The sequence below is a fragment of the Myodes glareolus genome, chromosome 13, assembly GCF_982192425.1.
Source record: "Myodes glareolus chromosome 13, mMyoGla1.1, whole genome shotgun sequence".
NCBI lineage: Eukaryota > Metazoa > Chordata > Mammalia > Rodentia > Cricetidae > Myodes > Myodes glareolus.
The window spans coordinates 68,048,059-68,054,058 of NC_142038.1; positions in this window are offsets into that span (position 1 = coordinate 68,048,059).

The following is a 6,000-nucleotide window of genomic DNA, read 5'->3' on the forward strand; positions in this document are numbered from 1 at the left end:
ATTGGCCCATTAGGTCAGGCTACTTATTAGCTCTTGTAGCTTATATTAACCCATTGTTCTGATCTATGTTAGCCATGTGGCTCAGTACCTTTTTCAGCGGGGCAGATCAACTCCTGCTGCTTCCGTGGTCTGGGCAGGAGTGGGAAAAATCAACTTCCTCCTTCCCAGAATTCTCCTGATTTCCTTGCATCATTTCCACTTCCTGTCTGGTTTTCCCTCCTACACCCCCTGCCTGACCAATCAGCATTTATTTATAACATGATTGACAGAATATAGACAATTCTCCCACACCATGGAAGGTTATAGCAAATAGAAAGTTAAATACCTGACTGTGTGCCATGGATTATAGCATTCATATTCAGAAAGTACCTTTAACACATGTATGTCTAGAGGTGCTATTTGTTGAAGGTTCTCCAAAAATAATTTATATTCAATGACTACTAGAACATATCTAGGGTTTAAAATTTAGGATATATGCTTTAGATAGAGGGAATGAATTATTTACATATTTTGCTAATTTACCTTTTCGCTTTGCTATATAGACATTATTGTGTTATTTAATGAAAATTAATGCTAGTTTATCTTTCTAAGTCTGTAGGTATAGAAGGTGTGCAAGTATTTTCACTACTTAAAGAAAATGGCCATTTTTTTGAAAGTAAATTTTATTAAATTATAAAAGTTTCCATTTCCGCCCCTCTTCCCAACACCCTCCCACTCCCCCCACTCCCTCTCCTCCTCCCTCTTCGTCCCTTAGGGCAGTCAGGGTTTCCTGCCCTGTGGGAAGTTCAAGTTCCTCCCCCTTCCCTCCAGGTCCAGGAAGGTGAGTATCCAAACAGACTGGATCCCCAAAATCCAGAATATGCAGAGGAAACAGGTCCCAGTATCATAGTCAATGGCTTTTCAGAAAGACTTCGGGCCAGCCACATTCAGAGAATCCGGCCAAATTCCAAGAATCTGGTTAGATCACGTCCTTGTTCAGACCCAGTCCAACTGGCCTTGGTAAACTCTCATTAGATCCGTTTCCTTGTATCAGTGGGTGATAGCATCCCTCGCAGTACTGATTTCGTTTTTCATGTTCTTCCTCCTTCTGCTCCTCATTTGGACCTCGGGGGGGCTCAGTCCGGTGCTCCAATGTGGGTCTCCGACTTTATAGCCGTCCTTCGCCAGATGAAGGATCTATGGTGATAAGCAAAATATACATCAGTATGGTTATGGGCCACGGCCGATTCAGGCACCCTCTCCTCTGTCCAGAGAACAATCTGGGGGATCTCTCCTTGGACCTGGGATCCCATATATAATCAAGTCTCCTGTAAACCCTAAAATGACTCCCTTAGTTGAAATATATTCTTCCCTGATCCCATATTCATCCTTCCTCCCCCCCCCCATCCCAGGCCACCGAGCTTTCCCCATTCCTCCCCTACTCCCTTCTCTCAAACCCTCTCCCCTTCCATCAACCCTCCCACCCCCCCCCATGCACCCGAGGTTACCTGGGACTCTTGTCTATTTCCTACCTCCTGGTGCATAGCTAAATAATCTTCATCAGGTTCATCTTCTTATTTAGCTTCTCTAGGATCATGAATAATGGGCTCAAAGACCTTTAATTATGGTTAGAATCCACTTATGAGTGAATACATACCGTGTTTCTCTTTTTGGGTCTGGCTTACCTCACTCAGTAAAGCGTTTTCTATTTCCATCCATTTGCATGCAAAATTCAAGATGTCATTGTTTTTTACCGCTGAGTAAAACTCTAATGTGTATATGTTCCACACCTTTTTTAACCATTCTTCTATTGAGGGGCACCTAGGCTGTTTCTAGGTTCTGGCTATTACAAATAGTGCTGCTATGAACATAGTAGAACAAATGCTTTTGTAGTATGTTAGGGAATCTTTAGGGTATATTCCCAAGAGTGGAATTGCTGGGTCCTGAGGGAGGTTGACTCCCAGTTTCCTGAGAAACCGCCACACTGATTTCCACAGTGGCTGCACGAGTTTGCATTCCTACCAACAATGGATGAGTGTTCCCCTTACCCCACATCCTCTCCAGCATAGGCTATCATTGGTGTTTTTGACTTTAGCTATTCTGACAGGTGTAAGATGGTATCTCAAAGTGGTTTTGATTTGCATTTCCCTGATCGCTAAGGAGGTTGAGCATGACTTTAAGTGTCTTCTGGCCAGAAAATGGCCATTTTTTAAACTCTGTATCACCCGGAAATATCTGCACTTGTTCATACAAAAGATTGTATGCCTTTGTTACATTTACAATCACCCTAAAATATCTGCACTTGTTCATACAAAAAAGATTGTATGTATTTGTTACATTTACATGTCAAGCAATACATGATTGATAATCATTTCCTTAAAATATTTCAAAGTTGAAAACATAAGTTACCTCCCCAAAAATAAATTATCAGGGTATCTGCTAATGTACCATATATCAAATAAATAAATAATCTGCTATATTATGCAGGAATATCCTATCTGAATATTTATTTAAATGTACAAAATCTATAAGAAATTTCTTTTTTTGTTGAGACAGAGTTTCACAGTGTATTTTGGAGGCTCTCTTGGAACTCACTCTGTAACTAGTTTGGCCTTGAACTCACAGAGATCCACCTGCTTCTTCCTCCCAAGTGCTGGGACTAAATGTATAGGCCACCACGGCACAGCTTGAAATTTCCATTTTTAATAGCAAAAATGTACAAATAACTCAGTGAACAAAAAAGGACAAGTAGATATTCAAAAGGCCAAATGAGTATGAAAGAATATTTAACATCATTGGTCATCAAATAAAAGAAAGTTCAAAAGTCAGTGATACATCTTAGAACCTGCACATATTCAGGAAGGTAATTAATTAAAAATAATGGAGCAGAACCTTAAAAAGCAGGCTGGCTAACAAAACTACTACTTGTCACACAAGACTGACGACCTGAATTTAAACTCTAGCAACTATATAAAGGTAAAAGAAGAGAACAAAATTCACAATGCTGTCCTCTGACCTACACATTTGTCATGCACGAACAGAAGCTATATTTGTTTTAAGGAACTTCTTTTCTTTCAAAATACTTGGAGATTATACTGAAGGAAAAGAACAATTGAATGTTGTTTTGGTGGTGTAGAATGTTTTAAGCTTTGTAGAAAACAATACAAAAAAGTCTTTAAAATTTTTAACTAAGACTAGTTTGTGTGGCCAGGCATCGTGGCGCACACATTTAATCTCAGCCCTTGGGAGGCAGAGGCAGACAGATCTCTGTGAGTTCAAGGCCAACCTGGTCTACAGAGTGAGTTCCAGAACAGACCAAGCTACACAGTGAAACACTATCTTGAAAAACAAAAACAAACAAAGGAATAAAAGACTTATTTGTGCTGTGGACACTGCATGTGACTCAATGCAGTGTAAAGTTTCTTGGAACCAGAAACATGCACGCCCCTGTTGTGTGCGCTTCACTCTGCAGTGACTTCTGACATCTAACCCAAATGCTGTTTCCCTCTCCTGACTCCTTTCAAGGTTTAGGAACAGATGTCAACCCAACACTCACCCCTTTCTTACCTAGTCACAGGTTATTGGGGATGTTTGGTCATATCTCTTTCTTTCTTTGCTTTATTTTAGCCTGTCTTGGTAAAATCTAACCCTCATGTTCTATCCTTATAGGTTAGTGACAAGTTCTGAGACCCATAAACTTTACCAAGACACAACCACTTCTATAGTCACCTTTTTCCTCTTTCTATTTCTTTTCAATTGCTAAATACTAACCCTGTTTGGTTTAAATCAATTTGCCCCCCACCCCTGCAACTTTATCTGGCATTGTGATGTCCATGCTTTGTGAATTTTGTAAAATAAAATGTGCATTGCCTTAGTTATTGTTGTGATAATGACCATGACCAAAAGCAGGCTGGGAAGGAAAGGGTGACTTCATCTTACAACTTTCAGGTCGCACTGCATCACTGAGGGAAGTCAGGGCAAGAACTCAAGGCAGAAACCTAGAACTAGGAACTGTTGCAGGGACCATGGAAAGCTGCTACTTACTGGCTTGATACTCATAGCTTGCTCAACCTGCTTTCTTACAGCATTCAAGACCTCTTATTCAGGGGTGGCACCATCACCTTATGGGAAGGGCCCACCCCATGCAATCAATTGCTTATAGGTCAATCATATTGGAGGAATTTTCTCAATTAAGATTTCTTCCCAAATGACTCTAGCTTGTGTCAAGCTGGGGGATTAAAAGAATCAGAAAATACATCTTGAGATTTTTCTGCCCTTTTGGGGTGTGGTGCATGTTCTGTACCTGGGGTGCTCTGTGTCAGGAATATACATGTCAATTCTTAGAGAAATTCAAAGTCTGTTGCATCCTTATGAAGACATCCCAAGCTACTCTGTAAGACAGATCACTGTTCAAAAGATTGCTATGGTTCTGGAGCTGGGCATGGTGGTGCACACCTTTAGTCCTAGCACTCAGGAGGCAGAGGCAGGTGCAGCTCTGTGTTCAAGGCCAGGACATATGGTTCTTACATCTCTCTCTTGTATTAGTCTTTTTCTTTCAACTGCTTTCTTATGTTGGTTGCATAAAAGGTGTATATTCTCATATTGGTAATTCTTATCATGAATAAGAGTAGTCAAAAGCAAAAGGCAAGAAGTGTTTCACATATAAGAATCCTTTTATAAAGTCAGGAAACCTGCATTGTGGTACCACCGAAAGATTTGGAAGCAAAATATGAATAAGCTCTGTAGACACAATGCATCAAAATGAACACAGAGAAACAGTCTGCCTGTGGTCGTATGTGCCTTTGAGTATGGTGCATAATTTTCCCTAAATCTCCATTTGTTAAATAAGAACATTAGGACATCTGAAATCAAAACTGGATTCATTTTCATAAAATCAATACTAAGCTCAAAAAAATTAACATAAATGCTAGGCATTGGTGGCACATGCCTTTAATCCCAGTACACAGGAGGCAGAGGCAAGCAGATCTCTGTGAGTTCGAGGTCAGCCTGGTGTACCAGAGCTGGTTTTTGGACAGGCTATGAAGCTACAGAAAAACCTTGCCTCAAAAAATAAAATAAAATAAAATAAAATAAAATCCACATAGATACTTACCATGGCATGGTGCTGCCCACATCTTATTCCATGTAGGAAGCACGTAAGTACTTGTGCTTAGTGATATTCATTGGAAAAAGCAGGCATGTTAAACACGCTAGGTTCTTTCTTCAAAGAAACAGATGTTTAACCTATTTCCCACCCAGAAGCCTAGGAATGGATGGAATCAATAGCCTTGTATTTCTGAGGTATCTGCATTGCCAGGTCATACTGGCTACCCAACTTGTTTTCAGTCAATCTATGCTGATGTTCTCCCACAGACCTTTGTTATGTACTTTATTACCTTGAGACTGTTTTTCCAGTTAATCTATAGAAAACATATTTATAGAAGATGTTACTTATACTTTATAAGACTTTCATGTAGTTATGTCTTAAGCTTTGTTATACATATAGGACTGAAGAAGAAAACTGTTTTCCCAGTTGGACTGTGTTTAAATATACCTGAAGTAAAGTACGCAATTTTAGACTCTTGAGATCTGAAACAACAGCTTCCAAGCTGTACTGAATCAGATTTCCCTCTTACCTCTCATGCGTCTACTCTCTGATGGCAGTGGAGGCCATTGAGACCCTTCAATCCCAGCACTTAGGTGGTAGAAAGAAAAATAAGAATTCGTGGTCATTCATGGACCTAGGCTACTGAGACCTACCTCAATAAATGAAACAACAACAGCAAAAATAAATAATTCAGTAATCTTCTTTCTGAGTTGTCTTAGTTAGGGTTTCTATTGCTATAATGAAACACCATGACCAAAAAGCAAGTTGGAACCTGTTACACCTGGACTAAAGGTCAGAGATTTGAGTTTATTCTTGAGTTCTCAAAATTGTTAACAACAGGTGTGCCAAAGTTGTGGTTAATTAGTGTTTTGAGTACAGAGGTAGATCTGCTCCACCTTGACCAAAGAGCAGAG